This window comes from Panthera onca, chromosome D1 (genome assembly GCF_046562875.1).
Source record: "Panthera onca isolate mPanOnc1 chromosome D1, mPanOnc1 haplotype 2, whole genome shotgun sequence".
NCBI classification, from domain to species: Eukaryota; Metazoa; Chordata; class Mammalia; order Carnivora; family Felidae; genus Panthera; species Panthera onca.
Genome location: NC_138348.1, coordinates 112,169,227 through 112,190,346, shown reverse-complemented (window position 1 = coordinate 112,190,346; position 21,120 = coordinate 112,169,227). Strand labels below are relative to the sequence as shown.

Sequence of the window (21,120 nt, the reverse complement as noted above, 5' to 3'; positions counted from 1 at the left end):
AAACTAACTTTCTTATGTGTTCCGATGACATTTCTCATCTGCTGAAGACAGACCTTTCAGCAAATGATGTGTGAAAACAATTTGCTGTCTGGAAAAGATAATGAAGTTTGGTTTGTTCCTCATAGTATATACTAGGAGATAGTCAAAACTGGTGAAATATTTACATGAAAACATGAAATAGTAAAAGCTATAGAAAAAAAGGGGAAGCGTATTTAATCTCTGAATTATGCAGGCCTTTCTAGCTGTAACATAGAAGAAACAGAAAGACGCAAGTAAACCTGGACAATTTAACAACATAAAAACCAAAACAACAACTCATATACCAACACAATCAAGGCAGCTGAGACGATCGACATGTACATTTACCAGGACAAATGGTGATCTTTTAAGTATATGATTGTAGTAGTTCTGGTCCACACCCGGCAGAAAGATGGGCAACGTCCATGAACAGTTTGATCCCAACCCAGGAGTGCTGAGTGCAAAAGCGATCAGCTCTAGTCATGATCAGAAACATGCAAATTAAACTAGTAAGATGCAACTTATCACCTATCAGATGGGAACACGCCGTGCAGCTTAATATTAGATTGTCACTGAGATATGTGAAAGTGGGCACTCACTTACATTGTCATATTACAGTGAGAAAGTAAGTAGATATAATTGCTGCGTAGGGAATTTGGGCTTTATCTTTTCAAATCACAAGGGCACATACTCTTTGCACCAGCAATTCCAGGAATTCTAGGAATTCCCAAAAGCGTACTGCCATATTTGTGACGAGGTTGTTGAGTGCGGTTACTGGAACAGGTGCCCAATGCCTTATCAAAAACCTTTGGAATAAGTGCGTATGGAATGCAGGTTTAATTTTTTAATGTTTATTTAATTTTGAGAGAGAGAGTACAAGCTGAGTATGGGCAGACAGGGAAACAGAAAATCTGAAGAAGGCTCTGAACTGTCAGTGCAAAGCCCCACATGGGTCTTGAAACCAGGAACCGTGAGATCATGACCTGAAGTCGGAGTCTCAATCCACTGAGCCCCATAGGGTCCCCTTCATGGTGGTTTTTTTGAAAGTAGTCTTTTTTTTTTTTATAGCTTTTGAATATTCTCAAATGAGAGATTGCATAAGGATCAACCAAAGACTTATGGAAAGACAGATTGCTGGGTCCCAACTTCAGCTTACATGATTCAGTACATCTGGGGGTAGGACCCTATACTTTACATTTTTATCCAGGTATCAGGGGATACTGATGCCACTGACGGTAGGATTCACCTTTTGAAAACATGGATACAGGCTCTAAACAAGGTGTGCTGAATCTTTCCATGAACATTATCTAACACATCTTCATTCTGCCTGCACTTGTACGCATACTGAGTATTTATTTTCTACATCAGCGTGTCTTGGAAAAGTGAACACAGCAACATGACCTTTGTAAGTAGATCCGAGTCAGATGTCTGAGGATGGGCCAGGAGTAAACCCCCCCCAGGGCTTACCAAACCTCATTATCAAACCTCATTATGGATGGTCTGGTGGAAAGCTTCTGATGTCTGCCATGTCATTATCATGGATTTCCATCTAAGAAGTTTTGTTTAATTATGTAAACTACAGTAATGACTTGCTCACCGGTAAGTGAAAATTGTGTAAGTACAGCAGTTAAGTGGTCAACCATTGTCTTTCCATCTTCTAATGAAAAATTTGAACATTTACACAACTTCCCCAACATTCAGGTAATACACAGCAAATGCTTTTTATCTAACTTTTCCTTTTTTAAAAATATAATTTATAATTATATTTTATAATATAATATAATTTAGCTAACATACAGTGTATACAGTGTGCTCTTGGTTTTGGGGGTAGATTCCCATGATTCATCACTTACGTACAACACCCAGTGCTCATCCCAACGAGTGCCCTCCCCAATGCCCATCACCCATTTTCCCCTCTCTCCCACTCCCCGCATCAACCCTCAGTTTGTTCTCTGTATTTAAGAGTCTCTTAAGGTTTGCTTCCCTCCCTCTCTGTTTGTAACTATTTTTCCCCCTTGCCTTCCCCCAATGTATGCTGGCATACATTCCCCCATGGTCTTCTGTTAAGTTTCTTTACTATGCTGAATGATATAAGTCAGTCAGAGAAAGACAGATATCATATGTTTTCACTCATGTGGAACTTTAACTTTTCTATACTTTTGGCTGAATTACTTGTATCTCATTGATGAGGTGGATATCATGTATCATTACGTAAAAGGATCATTTAAACTCTACACCAGCAGAGTTTTCCAAATGTCACTGCTAGCCTGTTGGCTGTGCCAAGCATTTGTTAATGTAGGTTTATCGACATAATTCCAAACATTAGCAACAGTATAATTGGTGTCCTACAAACCAAATGCTTTTGAGAAATCTTGGATTCTTCAACTTGTGGTCATTACAGCAGCCTTATACTTTCAAATACAGTTACATTTGCCCATCATAAAATAGAAGGGGCATATGACAGATGTCCTACTCGGGCAAAAATATACTCATCCATGAATAGTAACATTGTAGGTTTTTTGTTTGTTTGTTTAAGACGGCATTTTTCTTAAGCATTATTGTAAGAAATTTGCCAAGAAGCTTTTTCATTATAGATTCTCCGATTAATTTCACCGAGGTACTTGTGCTTCTTCATACTTGAGAGTCAAACCTCATAATGGTCCACACTCACTGTCGTCATTCATGTCATCACAGTCACTTCTAGCTGGCTTCATGAGCCACAAACCAGTTGCTGGCATACATTCACCCATCACCCTTGCATCCATATGATCAGCACAGGGTCACTTTTCACCCCGAGCAATTCCTTTTTCTGGTTCCTTAGTTCTTGTTCATCATTGTCCCGGAGTAAAAACGAACCATGCTGATTAATGTATCACTTGTTATTTTCTGATTTTAACTGTCACCAAATGCGTTGTAGACTTAATTCCAAAAGCATTTTCACAGTTTAATTAAAACTGAGGCAAACGTAAGAAAATGTTAAAGAATAACAATTAACGAATAATATGGCTCAATATGGAAGAGCTAATAATACGTTCTTCACAAATGTCAGCAGACAGAGGCCCATGTGACTCTTGGGAGCACAGAGATACAAATAGTGCCTCTTATCAGGAAAGATTCAGTTTTGTGACCAAGTGAGTTTTGGCCCAAACATTATTGTAAAAAGTGGCTTTCAGAAATTAGCAGATTTAAAAATACTGAATGTGAGACTATGAACCGATATAAGCAAACTATGGGGAAAAAAGACTTCAATGTCCGTCAGTAGGGGTTTGATTCAGTAAATCATGAAATATGCTGTACAGTGTAGTACATTATTGCTCTCAAGCTAGGGGAATTAAAAGCTAATTAAAGCTTGGAGCTAATGGATTGAGATGCTGTTTATATTTTTATGTGGAAAGAACCCCAGGATTTATTATTAGCAAGCAGTGTGCTGAATAATATTTATAGTCTCTTTCTATTGCTGTAGTAAAAGAGAAGATACATACAGAAGTGGGTGCCCTGTACAGGGAAGCAGAAGTTGGTGTATTAGAGGGAGAGGGAGGCTGAGAGAGAGGGCCTTCACTGTATTTGTTTTCCCCTCTTTAGTTATTTTCACTACTTAAATATGGAATTATGGTATGTATTTATATTTATTCTATTCAAAAAACCAAGTACTTGAGGAAGTAAAAGAATTCTGTGATGAAACCGTGGGGAGGAGGCACGTGGGTCCTCAAATGCTGCTCTACGACACAAAGCCAAAGTGTTGCCACCACGGGTTCTCGCATCACACGTGTCGATCGCTGTGCCTTCTTTCTGGAGCAGGTGAATTCTGATGCTATATCAAACATCCGTATTATCACTAGCAGTGGAAAGCTAACAGGATATCTGTATGCTGTCAGTGGGAAAACGGTGGAAAGGTGAATCTAGGCAGGGACGAGTCTTCAGGGTAAGTGGGATTTTGTGAGGACAGGCACTGTCACATTCAAGGTGCACAGACTTTAGGCTCTGTTTCCCAAAGGTACGTGCCAGCCCCACATCTGGTTCTGGCATGCTAACGGTCAGCGGCTGAGTTGCAATAAAGACGAACGCTCGGAGATCTTCTCGTGTTAGTTACTAGGCTGGTCGGTCAAGGGAACTTCATTGACAGAGAACAGCTGGTGTTTTCCAAAGGATTTGGTAATGTCTTCAGTGGTGTTCTGATGAATGTAATCGAAATACATGAGCTCTGTAACAGTATATTTAGGAAGATACATAACTGTTTATTACTTTCAAAAAGGAACGGATGAATGGATCCTTGTTTGAAAGAAAAAGGCGTCCTTGTGGGATAGACAGAGTTTTGTGGGCTGTGTTCCGTTTAAGTTCTTAAATTTTGATTTCCTTCATCTATTTATTCTATAAAGGATTGTTGAGAACCCACCAAATGTGAGATTCTGCTAGTCTACTAAACATACTTAGGGGCACTGTGTCAACACACAAAATCACAGCCTAGAAGGGTCACTACCTCCAAAGCTAGAATCCCTCTGTGTGTGTGTGTGTGTGTGTGTGTGTGTGTGTGTGTGTATTTTCCCTCCCTGTATTCAAGCAAAGAACATGTCTTCCCTCCCCATTGAAGATCTTGGGTTCTGTTTACCATTAAGGCCCATCTCTGGGACAGATGATGCACAAACCATATTAACACATTTTATTAGGATGCCAAAGTTAAATACATACATATCCTGGTAAATTACTCACAATTATAACAGTTTAGAATTTGGACACATGTCACATTACTGGCCAAAGCAATTTGTGAAATAGTTGACGGAAGGTATGGGATCCATCCATCCTTTCTTCTGTCAAATATGGTGATAATGGAGCTAATGGGATCTTGTTTGATTTCAGACTTTAAGTACACGTTGCTCTGATATTTCTATTACGGTCTTAGGTCTGCGATCTTGAAAAGGAATTCACTACATAAATTAAGACAGTATTATTATGAAGAAGATGTTCAAGGGACACTTGCATAATAAAAGTTTATTAAATATATCTCTAGATAGGTTTTCAGCATATTTTGAAGCTTTTCCTATTAAAAAACACACAGTATTTTCCAGTAGAAAACCTTAAAACAGTTATTGCTACCTTCAGAATTATTATAGGTAAAGGTTATATTATTTTGTTTGGAATATTAAACATTTATATATAGCGTATGGTTTTAAAGAGATCATCATGTGCAGAGTATTAACCACCATAACTCCTAGTGACTTAAACATTTATATATAGAGTGTGATTTTAAAGAAATCATCATGTGCAGAATATTAACCACCGTAACTCCTAGTGACTTAAACCATCTTCAGGAAGAATTCTGAACACTAGTCCAGAAATCCTGCAGCAGGGGTGTAACAGGTTATATATATATGAAGCTATATATATAGCTTCCTCAAGGCAGGAAGGAGAATGTTCCATCTCACTCTGGGGAACTTGAGAAGAGTTATCATGTTTAATTCAAGTTTCCCTTCATGCTTACCTACTTGGCTCTGAGGAAGCCAAACCAGTTACCCAGAAATGTATACACAGAACTAAATTTCTGAAGCGGACAATACAAAGTTTCAGAATGATGCAATATGTAGAAGCAGGATGTATTTTTGGTACCCACCTCCGATTGATGGCCAACAGGCGATCCTTCCATTTTCACCCGTTCACAAGAAGCTTAGGGGCACACATAGACATACCCTCCCTCTAAGAATACTTTTGCTCTAGCATAAGCCAAAACGTGGGGGTCGGGGGGGGGGGGGGGGAAGGTAAGGACAATCTGCAGACAGCGCAGCTATGGGTATCGAGTGACCTTGAACTGCAGGTGAATAATAACGGTGGTGTACTGGGCCAGCAGGATGAATCCAGGTAGAGTGGGACCTGAAATTCATAGAGCTCAACATTACACACGCAGAATTAGGGATGAGAGTGAATATTTACTGGGAACAAAAATAAATTACAAGTTATAAATTTTTAAAATCGTAATAAGCTTCTAAATGTAAACAAAGCCGGGAAATAGTAATAATATTTTTCTTATTTAACTGCCTAGGACACCTTTACAATACTTTTAATCCTACGCTTTTGGCTGCATACGCTTCGATGACTTTTTCCCAGTGTAACAGTTTTGTGATACCACTTTCTCTAGAGAAAATGGAAAGTGAATTCCTCTTCAGTTTTAGCACGGTTGATTGAAATTTGCTTTCATTACTAATTATAGAGAGAAGAGGGGCAGAAGCCCTTGTAGAAACTTGGACGGGGTCCTAGCAATATGTTAACATGTTTTCTTTTTTAATTCCGCACAATTAAGATATTTTAACCGTAATCCATTCAGACCACTGTCTCTACTCTGTCTTCTCCTGTCTCATTTGACCCCATGTCAGGTGGTATTCTTATGGCTGTTGGGGGCTTTAGAATCTAGGTGAGGGAAATCGGAGGGTGTGTTTAGTTTGGGGTTAGGATGTATTGTGTGGTGTGCAGTCGCTTCTGCTTTTACTTGGATTACTTCATCACGGCGTGGGAATGGCTTCCAGCAATCACACCTCCGAGTGTGTGTGAGACGAGTTACTGCACAGAAACAACCCAGTGCCCCCATGGCGTACAGCTGATACAGGAAGAAACTATGTGGCAGTTTCCCTAAATTTGACAGTCATTCTAAAATTTTTATGGTATTATTATTATTATTATTTTAAAGTTTATTTATTTTGAGAGGGAGAGGGAGTGTGAGCAGGGGAGAGGAGAGAGAATCCCAAGCAGGCTCTGCTATGTCAGCACAGAGAGCAGTGCTCGGCTCGATCCCAGGAACCGTGAGATGATGACCCAAGGTTAGACCAAGAAAGAGTCCCACGTTCAACCACCTGAGCCGCCCAGGTGCCCCTTACATGGTATTATTATTAATGAATTGTGAGGCTGTAGCTGAAAGTGTAATGAAGGGAAATCAGAGTTGAAAGAGACAGCGGTCTTGACCAGCTTCAGTTAAATTATCTGATTTGTGAAAAGCCATTAGGGTCTATGATTCTGTTGCTGTGGTCCTTCCTGAAGCCCACAGGCTCACTGGCCTCGTGGTAGACCCACCTCTGTGTACAACGACCGCTGGGCCCTTGGAGAGAGGTTCACAGCCTCAGTCTGTTACTTCAGTTGGGCCGGTGAGGACTACTTACTGGACCTTAGTGTCCTCACTCATTACATACTTGATTTGAAGAGCCTGAGGGATTCATTTATTCCTGTGCTGACCGTCTGTTTCTTCCCAGGAGCAGGTTGGGTCCACACCATGTGCCCGAGAGAAGGTCCACGTGGATGAATGAAGCAGAAAAGGTTAAGAAGGCAGATCTGTGAGAAGGAGCCTCACTCGTGGTAAGGATGTTGATACTCGTTTAGATTTCAAGGAGCTGACTTTAGGATTTTAAGCTGGGGAATGATGTGCTATGATGATGTACTTTGTCCATGTGGAGAACAGACATGTTTTAAATCCACTTGTTTTATGGACCGTGTCCTCTGTGCCAGGCAAGGTGGTGATCACCAGGAACCCGTGCTTTCTTCTGTAGTCCTCCCAGCAGCCTTCCGCAGTAGTGATCGTGGTCCCCAGGTTGCGGTTATGGAAACTAGAGACTTAGAAAAATTAACCCGTGGAAGGCCAACCAGTTCCATCCTGACAAAATGGAATTTACACCCGGGTCTGTGACTCAACAGCCCTTCTTCAAGTGCTGATTCCCGGTGTCCCCGCGTCGGGACTCGGGACTCAGACCCCTGCCCTGTCACTGGCATTAGAAAGGCGCTTCCACACCATTTGGAAGAATATTATTGGAAACTTCTTGTCTGTGCTCCAGATTCTTCTGTGGGGAGAAATAGGCTTGCCTTTTAAATTGAGAACATTTTCAAATGTTTTGGCAGTTGGCTCAGTAAAGAAAAGGTGTTCTTTTGCAGTTAAATTGGAGTGTGGCTTTTTGCAAATGTGATGGTATTTTAAAATGGCTCCTTCAAAAGGAGTATTTTCAGAAAATATCAAAATAGACTTAAACTCCTTGTGTCATGAAGCTGAAACACGGTCTTGATATACTTTCAAAATGTTTCCCTGTATAACAGATGCTTACGTATCACAGTAAGCTCATGATGGGGGAAGAGGAGGGGGAGGACAGAGGCCAGCCCACAGACTCTCCGGCCATAACTCCAGGTCGTGGTTAGCTTTTCCATACCAACGGTCTCCTACAAATCTCCCTGATTCCTTCCTTTTTCTCTCCTCCAGCATTCAATCTGTATCAGAAATTCCTGGCATAAATATAAGTGCTAATCAGATAAAATGAATCAGAATATCTGGTAGGAGATTCTGACTCCTCTCCTCAAAGGCTTTTTCTCTTTAAAGAAAAAAATAGGGACTCTTTTACTTTATTGAAGATCATTTTAAACCCAATTCTTTGTTTTGTTTTTCTTTTTGACCACCTTCACCCATTTGCCTACTCGGGTCTGTCTCCTTGGGCTAAACCAACTGGGAACCTTCCTCAAGGTATGAAATATTTGCCTACTCTGCTGTGCAGGCTTTACGGTTTCCACGTAGAAATCCTAAGCGAAGAACGAATGGCAGCCCTTGGCAGATCCCCTAAAACAACTTGGGTTTAATACAGGCAAATCGAATACTCCTACATTCATACAGGAGCAATGTAATAATTTTAAAAGGCAGAGCATGGAGATGGGCCACGGAAAGAGAGCAGATGCAGGCAGGGCTGTTTGAGGTCCCCTGTGGCGGGGGGGAGGCTTGCATCCAGACTTTCCAGGGCACATCACCAGCATCGGAGCCACCTGGATCATGTAGTGACACGGGGAGTGTCTGTGGCTATTTCTACAGTCAGGCACTGCCTCCCTTTCTCCTTTTCCTTCAGCCAGGGAGACCTGGAGATTATTCCATTTTCTGTGATTTTCAAAACAAAAAAAAAAATGGTTTTCTGATTGATTTCATGGTCATGTCTCATCACTAGGACTTTATTCTCCGAAGATAGAACCCCCCTATTTCTTCACTAAGTGATTCTTTTCTTAACTTTGGCCGTTAAGATTTACCATCCAATGTTTTCACTTGGCCAGCCAAATACGAGCAGGTACGCAGCAGCACTGAGGCCAGGGCACCATGTGGGAAGTACAACCTCAGCTACTGTTGTGAGTTTTCCTATCCTCTATCAGTCATCCCAGGCCGGTAGTACCACGGCCTGGCTTTTTATTCATTCTTCTTTTGGTTAATCAACCTGTAAAATGGAACACTTACACAGAAGTCAATAATACTGAAGTAGGGGAAGGAATCTGTAATCAGTTGGAAAGATTTGAATTTCTGGAAGCACTGTAGATGTCGGGCCTGGTTGGGAACAACCGATTGTCACTTTAAATCGCTCAGCATTTCAGACAGAAAACCATCCAGTTATTTTAACGGCCTCAGAAATGGGAATACATTCTGCATGCAAGTTAACTTACAGAAAAATGTAGGTTGCTGTGTGACTCTTTTAAGGATAACCTGCCCGTTTTCGGCCCTACTTTAATAGAAGTTAATTTTAAAGAATATTTTAAGTAATGTTTTGACTAAAACCTCTCGCATCTGATGAAACCATATGACGAATGGGTCTGTGAGTTGACGTTACAAAAGGAAAACTATTTTTGAAGACTTGCAGAGGTGTTAATCCCGAAGCTGACAGTTTTATTTATTTTTATTTTTTTAAGTTTTTATTTATATTTGACAAAGAGAACTAGTGTGAGCTGGGGAGGGGCAGACAGAGAGGGAGACACTGGATCGGAAGCAGGCTCCAGGCTCCGAGCTGTCAGCCCAGAGCCCGACACAGGGCTCGAACTCATGAACCCTGAGATCACGACCTGGGCCGAAGTCGGATGCTCAGTTGGCTGAGCCACCCAGGCGCCCCAGAAGCTGACAGTTTTAATTGTTGACAGTCACTGCTGGGACACGGTTGAAATCTCATACCAAAGTAACAGCCAGTAAATGGACAATGGCTGTGATTTCTGTGACAATACCAGTTATACTAAGCAATTATATTCTTGAAGGCTGTGTTGCCCAACGCTTGGCATTTGCTAAGCGTGTGCGGCTATTGGGCATTTGAAATGTGAATGGTCTGAATGCAGACAAGTTGGAAATGTAGAATAAACATTGGCTTTAAGGATTTTCTGTGAGGGGCACCTGGGTGGCTCAGTTGGTGAAGTGTGCCTGACTTTTGGTTTCGGCTCAGGTCATGATCTTACGGTTTATGAGTTCGAGCCCTGCATCGGACTCTGCATTGACAACGTGAAGCCTGCTTGAGATTGTCTCTCTCCCTCTCTCTCTGCCTCCCCGCTGCTTCCTTGCTCTCAAAATAAATAAATAAACTTATAAAACAAAGGCTTTCTGTGAAAAAAAATGTCAACATAATTTTTGTTAGAATATAGGAGGAAATAGTATTTTGGGTATATTGAGTTACATAAAATACGTATAAGTTTATTTCACTTATTACTGCCTTTTAAATGTCAGTAGTAGAATATTTAAAATTCCATGTGTGGCTTATAATTGTGGCTTTCATTGCAATTCTGCTGGGCAGCACTGCTCCAAGGAGACCGATAGATGCAAATACATTGTTAAGAGTGAATTCATGGGGCGCCTGCATGGCCCAGTTGGTTAAGCGTCCGACTTCGGCTCAGGTCTTGATTTCACTGTTCGTGGGTTCGAGCCCCATGTTGGGCTCTGTGCTGACAGCTCACAGCCTGGAGCCTGCTTCACATTCTGTCACCTTCTCTCTCTGTCCCTCTCCCACTCATGCTCTGTCTGTTGCTGTCTCTCAAAAACGAATAAATGTTAAAAAAAATTTAAAAAGAGTGAATTCACATTCCTTTGAACAAACGTGGCAGTTTTATTAACCTTCGGGACACGTCTGAGAAACTGTTCTGTACTTTGCCTTGTAATTCTCTCCTTCTGGTAACTGATCCTTATTAACATACATACACATTTCCCCGCCCCACACACTGTATCCTCAAAAGAAGGGGGAAGAAACCAGGTGACTGATCTCCTGGAAGGAGAACTGGAATGAGATTCGGAAGATGTGGCTTGTAGTTAAAATTTCTACCAACAGCTCTCTGTACTGACAGTAGGCACTTAGCTGACCAGTTCTGGGTTTTCCAGTCTGCAATGACCCTCTCCTGCCCTAAAACAAACACTACAGGTGCAGGAGTGACAGGAAAATTGATGAAGAAGCTGAACTTGGGTGGAAGAATTGGAAAGAAGGCGCCACTGGTACCTAGAGCAAGGTCCCTCTTCAGCTGTATGGAGACAGGCATCCACAGGAAAAGATTTCCTGTTGGTTTCTGCCCTCTGCGCATACATTTTATCTGCACAGGAAGAAATACATCCCTCTCCTCCCAAGACAGTCCCCTGTGAAAGGAATTCCTTCTCTGCAAACTACCACAGATCATGGTTGTGGCCTTCCCACGAGCCATCCCTCCGCTTACGTGGGGTCGTGGGCTCACCCAGCCCAGCGGTATCTGTTGTCCTGCTCACAGGCAGCAAATTCTCCTCCCGGTGATGTTGCATCTGTCCCCTTCCTGACTGGCCTTCTGAATGTGCACCCCTCCTTCAGGTCAAGATCCATGGCCATGTGTCTGGGCCTTCCAGCCTCTCGTTTCCAAGGCTCTTGAGGCTATGCTGCCCTCGCTGCGAGTGCGCTCGTAGGTTCCGACTCCCTGGCAAGGCAGAGATGGGTCTGTGGGGGGATGCGGGATGAGGCGGTTGCAGGAGGAGAGGTTTGTCGCTGGGGGCTGAGAAGGAACAGGGACAGGTGACAAGGAGAATGATAAGAAGAGGGAAAACCTCCCTGACCCACAGCATGAGTGTCTCCTTTCCTCATTTACTGACTCAACTTATTTAATGGTCTTTACTGAATACCGGACAGACTATGGACCTATGAGTACATATGTGCAGACAGAACGTCTTCTCTGCCCTTAGAAATCTTTAATTTGCAAAATCATCTGAATCTTGTTTCTGGATCAAAATAGGAGGTCCCGTTTTGGTTCTTGATACATGTGATGATTAATACTGCATTCCTATTGTTCTATACAACCTTGCTCTACTCTAGAACGTACCCCAACTCTATATTTTACTACCGCAAATCAACTACACTTCAGTTTATCCATAAAATAAATAATAAAAAAAGAAAAAAGAAAAGAAGCTGAAAAACATCTAAAGTCTGAAATTATATGGATTGATCAGAGCCTGTCTTTTGTACTTAAACGTTAGATAGTCTCGGACTACAGAAAGCATTGGATGTAATCAGGTATAATTTATTTTGTTGTTTTAAGTATGCTTTTTACTTATACATTTATGGTTTCCTCAAACTCACACACATACATACACATCTAAGTTGGTCACTGTTGATGTTCATTACTGTTTATATTTTTTATTTAATTCTCTATTAAATTACACTCTCTTACGATATCACTAACAGTTCTTTCTGGGATCCTCATGTGAGCCCACACATTGTGTCTGATTCCCTCTCATGATTCCTCGGGAAGCCTTCAATTGTCACTGCTCTGGGGACTGTCCTGGTGGCCGTATCCCCATGCTGCCTTCACCGAGTGCCTGGCAATGAATTCATGCTCCCACATTCTCCACTGAGGCCACCTTAACTCCATCTACCTCTGACAAGTATTTGTAATCAGAATATTCAGAGGAAAATGAAAGGCTTCAAGTAAATAAACCTGGGGTTTTCCCTGCCTTAGTCCAAGAATCAGAGGTTTTAATCTACTTTAATAAAGAAGAATTGTCAATGCTCCTCCACACACTTTCATTTATAACGTCATAAGACCATGTGAGTAGACTATACGTAAATACGACAGACATAAGAACCAACCCAGCCTGCCCCACCCTTTCCAGGGGATCTTCAAATTGTAAATGCCTTCGAGCCCTCCAGAAAAGCTTCCCCACACTGTTGCACTTAGTAGGTATGAACACCAGTAAGAAGAAATTCCCTAGCATGCAACCAGGGACAAGTGGCAGCCAGGCTCTGTTACAAAACCTGCAAGCTGGGTCCTCTTGTGGACCATCTTAGCTGAGAAGAAAGTATGAGGCCTGGTCCTGGTGTGGAGATTACAGGAGAGGTCTAGGGAAGGAGCCATTTGACTGCCAAGGAGCCACGGAGAAGGAGAATCAGGGGTACGGGAGACTCTGTGGTGTCTGCAACTAAGTGGCGAAGTTGGAAATGATTAAGGGGGGAGAGCCTTCAGTTGTAGGAACTGAAGGTTTGTCACAAGGAGATAACAGAGGTGCCCTCGATTCCCAAGGCGCGTGGCTATGCTGTGAGCGCAAGGGTGCATAAAGGGGGAGGGGAGCACCTGGAGAAGCCCAGCCTGGGGTCCCTGGGTCATCATCCTACACCAGGAAACAAAAAGCAAACCCACCTGCAAGCTCTGGGCAGCACAGATGATTTCCTTGTGGAGTTTAGTAGTTGGTGTGTGGAGTTTACGTAAGGACTCAGCATGACATTTATCACCCAAAGAATTTCCGGCTGATATGTGCTACATGTATACGGATGCTTGACCTCAAGATAAACAGAAGGGAGGAGAGGAAAGGGTTTTGGTGATGATGTCTTTGGAAGTACTTCCAGAAGGAGAGTTGCTCAGCGTTAGTGGTTACGTCCCTCCCTCCCCCATAACAGTGTCTTGAGCCAGCAGGTTACAAATCTGTGTTTCTCCCATCCCCCCACCATGCCGTCCCTGCATAGGAGACCACTAAGGACAGGAATGAGCCACATGAATACAGATGACTGAACGCAAACATCATCATTCTCATTTCTTCATATAATAGAAACTGTGACCTTAAGGGAACGTATCCTAGGTAACAATGTGACTAGTGACATAAATGTTACAATACTGTATAACAATTAATCACTCTATACTTGGACATCATTGTTGTGGCATTTATAACAAAAAACTTCTCTGCTCGCTCCTTTGTATTACATTCACATACTTAGTTGTGTCTGTTTGTCTTAGACGAAGCTGGATCTTGGATAAATGTGTTTTAGTAAAACTATTGCAGATTCCACTTTCACTCTGCAGAAGCAGTCGGCCTACTGCTGAGTGATTTATTTAAGTCTTAGATAAAATAATCATTGCTTTCTCACAAGGAATAAAATTGCTTTGCTTACATGGGGAGACAGAGAAAAACAAAACTAACAAAAAATGCTTAGTGGAGATTAAAAGACTGTTTAAACCAAAAACCATGTGCATATCAATTTTTACAGTGAGCGAGGTGGAAAGAATTATTTCTAGGAGGAAAAAAAACCACACCTGAATATGGGGTACACCTGGGCGGGGGGGGAGGGGGTGGGTTGTGCCATGTCCTGTGCATAAGTGTAAGCATGAAACCATGAAACCGTGGGGTTAGGTTGGAGCTGGTATAAAGCAGCTCGCAAGTTTTGCAAGGAGTGATTTGCTCATTCGTCAGTGATTCTCAGCCGTTCACACAACTGAAGGAACCTGTACTGTTTACAAAGTCATATGATTTTAATTTTAAAAAGCCTTGAGATTCTCAGAGATGTAAAGAGATGACAGATTAATAGACTTCTCATGCAGCCTAATACTTGAGCAAATCCTTAAAGCTGCCTTCTGCTAAATTAATACGAAGAAGAAGTGTGGCTTGCCACCGTCCCGCCAGCTTCTGTTATTCATCTGATTGGCTTGTGGCTTGTTGCTGGATTATGATTAAAGCAGGGGGGAACAGATGGGTGATATAGGTTGTTTCTCCGAGAAATCCAGAGAACACATCCTGAGTCAATGAGACCTAAACAATAATGTTTCCCCATCTAAATTTCCTTCTCTTTGTATGGCACCTTTGAAATGAAAATTAAAACTGTAGTAAGCTATCACCTCACACCTGTTAGCATGGCCATCTTCTATTTTTGATAGAGAGAGAGAGAGAGAAACAGAGAAAGACAGAGTACAATCAGGGTAGGGGCAGAGAGAGAGGGAGACATACGATCTGAAGCAGGCTCCAGGTTCTGAGCTGTCAGCACAGAGCCCAACACGGGGCTCGAACCCACAAACAACGAGATCATGACCTGAACTGAAGTCAGATGCTTAACTGACTGAGCCACCCAGGTGCCCTAGTATGGCCGTCTTCTAAAAGACAAGAGATAACGAAAGCTGGCAAGGATATGGAGAAAAAGGAACTCATGTGCATGGTTGCTGGGAGAGCAGACTGGTGTAGGTGCTTTGGAAAACCTGGAGAATCCTCAAAAAATTAACAATAGAATTAACCCTGTGCGCCAGCAATTCCACTCCTGGGAATGTATCCAAAGGAAACAAAACACTAACATGAAAAGGTATCTGAACCCCCATGTCCACAGTAGCATTATGTATAAAAAGTAAAATGTGAAAACAATCTAAGTGTCCATCAGTGGATGAATGGATAAGGAAGTTGTGTGTGTGTGTGTGTGTGTGTGTGTGTGTGTGTGTGTGTGTGTGTTATGCAATATAACAATCATTGTGGGGGAGGGACAAGGAAATCCTGCCATTTGGAACAACATGGATGGACTTTAAAAGTATTATGCTAAATGAAATAAGCCAGACAGAGAAAAACAAATACCGTATGATATCACTTATATATAGAATATAAAAAAAAATTTCTAACCATATGTGATCTACAAGAGACTCACTTTAGATCCAAAAACGCAAATAGGTTGAAAGTGAAAGTCTGGAAAAAGATTTTCCATGAATATAATAACCAGAAGAGAGCAAAGGGGGCACATTTTTATCAGGCAGAGAGTCTATAAATTGAAAAAAAAACTTTATAAAAGACAAAGAAGGCCATCATCAATTAGTAAAAATTTCAATATAGGAAGAAGCTATAACAATTAAAGCATTTACACACCTAATAACAGGGCACCAAAATGTATGAAGCAAAAATCTACAAAATTGAAGACAGAAATAGTTCTACAGAATTAGTTGGAGACTTCAATATCCCACTCTCAATATGGATAGAACAGTTAATCAGAAGATAAGGAAGCAAATAGAGGACTTGGACAACACAACAAACCAATTCGATCCATCAGACATAGAGAGAACACTTTACCCAATAACAAGTCTTCTGAAGTATGTATTGATACCTTTCCCAGGTTAGAGCTCATGTTAGGTCCACAAAATAATTCTCCATAAAATGTAAAGGATGCTATCATATAAAGGATCTTCTCTGATCATTATGTGATAAAGTTAGACATCAATAACAGAACACGAACAAAAATTATAAGTATGTAGAAATAGAAAAAAATATATATATTCTTAAACAATTAGTGGATCAAAGAAGAAATAACAAGGGGGATTATAAAATATTTAGGGCTGAATGAAAATAAAAACATAGCATACCAAGATCTATGGGATGCAGCAAAAGCAGCACTAATGGGAAATTTCATAGCTGTAAATGCTTACATTAAAAAATGAGAAACATCTCAAATCAGCAGCCTAGCTTTAAAATATAAGTAACGAAAAAGAACAATCTAAACTGGAAGCATGCGGTAGAAAAAAAAACAATACAGATTAAAGCAGAGGTAAATGAAATAGAAAAATTTAAATAGAGAAAATTAATGAAACCAAAAGTTGCTTCTTTGAAAAAAATCAAAATACTTGTCAAACCTTTAACTAGGTAGACTAAGGAAACAGAGGACTCAAATTACTAAAGTTAGAAATGAAATTGGGGGCATTACTACTGATTCTACAGAAATAAAAAGGATTATAAGAAAGTACTAAGATGAACTGCACACCAACAAATTGGGTAATAAAGATGAAATAACCAGATATCTAATAACAAAAAAAATTCTACAATTAAATCAATAAGGAATAGAAAATCTGAATAGACCTATAAGTAGAAAAGGAGATCAAAACAGTAAATAATAATACAAATAAAATCAAAATGGATTCAGTGACGAGTTCTAACATTTGAAGAATAACACCAGCCTTCTTAAACTTTTCAAAAAAAAAAAAATTGGAGAGAAAAGAACTCTTCAATACTTATTCATTTTTTGAGGACATTTTCCTGATACCAAAGATAGACACAGACACCAGAAGGAAAGAATACTACAAACCATTGAAGATTGATGTAAAATCCTCAACAAAATTCTACCAAACTTAATTCAGCATATTAAAAGGATTACATATCTTGAGCAAGTGGGATTTATTTCTGGAATTCATGGATGGCTCACCATATGAGAATCCATCAAATGTAATATGCCACATAATACAAAACAAAGGGGCAAAAAACACATGTCATCTTGATGCATAAAAAGCATTTGACAAAACCCAACACCCTTTAAAAAAAATCAACAAACTAGGAATAAAAGGAAAATATATCTCTACCTAGTGAAATCAATTTTTGGAAAACTGACAGTGAACATCATACTCAATGATGAAATCCTGAAAGCTTGTTTTCTAAGATCAGGCACAAGGCAAGAGTCACTGCTTTCACTAATTCTAGTTAATATAGTACTAGAAGTTCTTTCCAGAGCACTTAGGCAGGAGAAAAAAAAGATGGCATCCACATAAGAAAGGAAGAAATGAAATAATGTTTGCTGGTGATATATGTAGAAAGGTATGAAAATTCCGCAAAAAGTTATTAGAAGTAATAAATAAATTTGGCAATTTAACGATAAAAAGTCAACACATGGAAATTAGTTGCATTTTGGAGAGTGACATCAGATGGCAACACAGTTCTTTCTTGACTTCAGCCTCCCTTACAGGAAGACAAACCAGCAACTCCCCATAGTCAAGACACCACTGTAATTATTCCAGAGCCCAGTGGTGAGGTTGAAGCATCCCCCAGACAACAGACTAAGAAGGATCACATTAGAAGTCTAAGAGCCGTTTCACTTAAACAGCACCACCCATTCTTCAGGCTGGCACACCACCAAACCACGAGCACCCTGTTGGCCTATAAAGTTAATCCAGTGGGAAAAACAGAACCCAAGGTGGACACCCAGCTTTCCCAGCATTTCATGATAATTCCTGGGAGGTTCACTTGGGTCTCACTTCACAGGGCTTATTGGGGGAACCTCACAGAGTGATTCATTGGCATATTCTATAAGTTCTGCAGTCCAGTATCCCAAGCTGAGCTGACTGATGAAGGTGCTTCTCTGCCAACACTTGTAAAATCTGTTAGAGGCTAATGAATTCAGAAAATTTGAGGAGAGAAAGTTAACATGCAAAAATTAGTGATGTTTCTGTACACTAACAACAAACTGTCTGAAAAAGGAATAAAGAAAACAGTTACACTCACAGTGGTTACAAAAAAAAAAAGAGAGAAAGAAAAAGAAAGAAAGAAGGGAAGGAAGGAATAAAGGAAGAAAGAAAAGAAAAGAAGAGAAAAGAAAAGAAAGGAGAAAACAAACCAACAAAAAGTGTAGGAATAAACTTAACCAAGGAGGTGAAAGATCCATACACTGAAAACCATAAAACATTGATTAAAGAAATTGAAGAAGACACAAATAAATGGAAATATATCCCATATTCATGAAATAAAACAATTGACATTTTTTAAGTGTTTGTACTAACCACAGACATACGTAAGTTCAGTGTAATCCCTACCAAAATTACAATGGCATTTTTTTATAGAAGTAGAAATAACAGTCCTAAAATTCATGTGAGACCACCAAAGACCTTGAATCGCCAAAACAATTCTGAGAAAGTAGAACAAAACTAGAGGAATTACACTTCTTGACTTCTAACGATACTACAAAACTCTAGTAATCAAAACAGTGTGGTACTGGCATAAAAACACATAGACCAATGGTAAAGAATCAAGAACCCACAAATGAACCCATGCAGGTATGGTCAACTGATTTAGGACAGGGAGCCAATAATACTCAATGGGGAGAAGATGGTCTCTTCAGTAAATGGTGCTGGAAAACTTTGATAACCAAATGCAAAACATTGAAAAGAGGCTCCAAACTTAACACCACTAAGAAAAATTAACTTAAAATGGATCCAGTAATAATTAATATCTGAAGCTATAGATCTAGAAGAAAACCGGGACAAGCTTTTTGATATTTAACTGGGAAATGATTTTTTTTTTGAAATTATACCAAAATCACAAGCAACAAAAGAAAAAACTCATTCATTGGGACTACACTACACTAAAAGCTTCTGCACTGCAAAAGAAATGATCAGCAAACACAAAGGTAACCTATAGAATGAGAGAAAATATTTGGAAACCATATATATCTGATAAGGGGTTAATATCCAAACTATATAAAGAACTCCTGTAACTCAACAACAACAACAACAAAAACAAGTAATCCAGTTATAAATGGGCAAGGGACCTGCACAGAGAAAATATACAAGAAAATATAAGAAAATATACAAATGGCCAACAGGGACAGGAATGGCGCTCAACATCACTGATGATCAGGAAAAGGCAAATTAAAACTACAATGAGATATCACCTCAATCTGTTAAATTGGCTATTATCCCAAAGACTGGAGATTTTAAGTGCTGGTGAGGATGTAAAAAGAAAAGGGAATGCTTGTGTGCTGTTGGTAGGAATGTACGTTGCTACAGACATTATGGAAAACCGTATGGAGGTTCCTCAAAAACTTTAAAATATAATTACCATGTGATTCATCAATCTCACTTCTGGGTATAAATTGAAGGAAATGTAATCACTATTTAGAAGTAATACTGGCATTACTATGTTCCTTACAGCATTATTTATAATAGCTAAGATCTGGAAACAATCTAAGTATTTATTGATACATAAATCAATAAAGAATATGTGATGTGATATATATATATATATATATATATATATATCATAAAATGAAAGAAATCAGAGAATGACAAACTCTGTATGATTTCACTTATATTTGGCATCTAAAAAACTACTCATAAAAACAGAGTAAATTAGTGATGACCCAGAGCAGGGCATGGGGTAAATGGGTGAAGGTGGTCAAAAGATATAAACTTACAGTTCTAAAATTAATAAGTTTTGGAGAACTCATGTACAAGGTGGTCAGTATACTTATCGATACTGTATTGCATAATTGAAAGTTGCTAAGTGAGTAGATCTTTAAAGATCTCACACACATACACACACACAAATGGTGACTTGTAAGGTATTGAATGTGCTAACTAACCTTATCATGGTAAACATTTTACAATGTGTACATCTGTCAAATCACATTGTACACCTTAATCATTTCAAAATGTTTTGTGTCAATTATATCTCAATAAAAATCAGAAAATAATTAGTTGCATTTATATATGCCAATAATGAATAATCCAAAAATGAAATTATGAAAACAAGTCCATTTATAATAGCATCAAAAAATAAAATAATTAGCAATTAACCAATGAAGTGAAACGTTTATACAATGCGAAAACATTGACTAAAAAAAAAATTAAAGAAGACATAAATAAATGGAAACTCATCCCATGTTCATGGATTGGAAGACGTAATATTGTTGACAATATTGCCCAAAGCAATCTACAGATTCAGTGTAATCCCTATCAAAATCCTACAAATTTGTTTCTAGAATTAAGAAAAGTCCTAAAATTCAATTTCAAGGAACCTCATAGAGCCAAAGATTGATTGATTTAGAGAGCATGAGTCAGGGATAGAGGCAGAGGGAAAGAATCTTAAACAGGCTCTATGATCAGCACAGAGCCCAGCAGGGGACTCGATCCAAAGACCCTAGGATCATGACCTGAGCTGAAACCAACCTAGGTGGTTCAGCTGGATGCTCAACCAGCTGAACCATCTAGGTGACCCTCTGAAGTGATCTTTAAAAAGAACCATGCTCTTCAGACTCATACTGTCTCATTTCAAAACGTAACTACAAAGCTAGTGATCAAAAGAATGTAGTACTGGCATAAAGACAGACGTAGTGATCAGTGGGATACAATAGAGAGTAGAAATAAATCCTCGAATATAGTTTGAAGTGCTTTTTGACAAAGATACCAAGACCATTCAACAGGGAGGGATAGTATTTTCAATAAATGGTTCTGGAAAAACTGGGTATCCACATGCAAAGAATGAATTTAAACACTTCACACTACATACGAAAATAAACTAGAAATCAATCTAAGACTTAAATGTAAGACCTAACACTCTACAGCTGTCAGAACAGAGCA

General features: G+C 39.8%; 1 long non-coding RNA gene across 4 annotated transcripts in view; it reads left to right on the top strand.

Moving 5' to 3' along the window:
• The window catches only part of LOC132660785 (uncharacterized), a 493,076-nt gene that overhangs the window by 163,021 nt on the left and 308,935 nt on the right, over nt 1-21,120 (top strand). For all 4 annotated transcript variants that reach the window (XR_009601885.3, XR_009601886.3, XR_009601889.3 and 1 more), the window contains exon 3: nt 7,248-7,350. This is a non-coding gene — a long non-coding RNA (uncharacterized LOC132660785). The remainder of the gene's footprint in view (nt 1-7,247; nt 7,351-21,120) is intronic.